General features: G+C 59.8%; 1 protein-coding gene across 5 annotated transcripts in view; it reads left to right on the top strand.

Annotated features, from left to right (window-relative positions):
• DBNDD2 (dysbindin domain containing 2) overlaps nt 1-1215 on the top strand; it is a 4788-nt gene that overhangs the window by 930 nt on the left and 2643 nt on the right. Inside the window, exon 1 of one of the 5 annotated variants that reach the window (XM_021712058.1) lies at nt 156-320. The exons of 3 other annotated variants lie outside the window; for them this stretch is intronic. The gene's annotated coding sequence lies outside the window, so the exon portion shown is untranslated. Of the gene's footprint in view, nt 1-155; nt 321-865; nt 1023-1215 lie in introns of those variants that run through there. One more of the 5 variants, XM_008057507.2, reaches the window with a different exon arrangement.

The raw sequence follows: 1215 nt of genomic DNA, 5'->3' as shown, positions 1-1215 counted from the left end.
TCAGGGACAGCGGAGGGGACGCGGGCACGAGGGGGACGGCCTGGGAGGGAGGGGGAGCGCCCTCCCCCGACCTCCTCCCTTCCTCCGCCGACGCGGCGTGTCCCTTTTTAGGGAATCTTTCCCTCTTGCTTACTCCAGTGCGGGTGGGGCTGCGACCGAGAGGGAGTTCTTCTTTTCACTGGCTCTTGCCCGGGCCTCTGGCAGCCTTCGGTCCCCAAGTCTCTTCACCCCCTCCTCAGCACCTATCGCCTCGTAAACAACTATCGTCCTTTCTCCAGCCCTAGGCTCCGAGCCCCCCAGAGGGCAGCCCCTTCAATCTCGTGAGACCGGTGGGGTTATTGGGAGAGGGAAGGCGAGCGGGCGTCAGGAGCCCCTGATCGTCCCCATCCACTCCCCCCTCACCCCCCACCCCCCCACCCCCGTCTCTCCTCCCCCTCCCTGCTGCTGGAGCAGACGGCCCCAGGGGCCCTGGGTATTTTTAGCGTTGTGACCTGGGCGGCAGCTCTAAGAGCCTTTCCCAGGAATCGGCGTCAGCGCCTCCCTCCTCCGGCCAGCCCACGGCCACACGGTCTCCCCACACTTCCTCGGCCCTGCCTTGCCCACTAGGGTTTGGGTGCCCCTCGACCTGCCCCAGAGCCCGTGGAGCTGGCCAGGATCTGGGATATGCCGAAAGCAGATGAGGCAGGGAAGGCGGTCTGCGGAGGATGAAGATCAGATTCTCACTAAAAACTCCCCTGCCTGTGGTGATGGGCTCAGAGTAGAATGCCAGGAAGGAGATAGAGCGAATGGGAATGAGTGCACGAGCCTGAGATGACCCAGAGCTCTGGTGTTCTGGAAAGCTCTCAGCACTGGGGGTCAGGCACCCTGGACTGAGTTGGACCCTGGACCCTCCCTTCCAGTTGCTACTCATTAATAGGGAGATAAGACAGTGAGATGTGACAGAGGAGGGAAACAAATCGAGCTGTTGGAGTTCAGAGAAAAGATGGCCCTCCCCTGAACAGTTCACCTTGTGTTTGAGGCAGGTAGGTCGATTATGCCATTTTCAGATGGGGAGACTAAGTCTAAAAGATGATTTCCTTAGGGGCTTCTAGCCTGGAAGTCAGGTATGTGACTTCAGAGCAGAGGTTTGGAGCGGATGGAGTGTGTGTGTGTGTGGAGAGAGAGAGAGGGAGAGAGAGAGAGACAGAGAGAGAGAGAGAGAGAGAGAGAGAGAGA

This window comes from Carlito syrichta, unplaced genomic scaffold (assembly GCF_000164805.1).
Source record: "Carlito syrichta isolate Samal-C Ts95f unplaced genomic scaffold, Tarsius_syrichta-2.0.1 Scaffold303037, whole genome shotgun sequence".
In the NCBI taxonomy this organism is placed as follows: Eukaryota; Metazoa; Chordata; class Mammalia; order Primates; family Tarsiidae; genus Carlito; species Carlito syrichta.
This window is presented reverse-complemented; position numbering and strand designations above follow the sequence as displayed.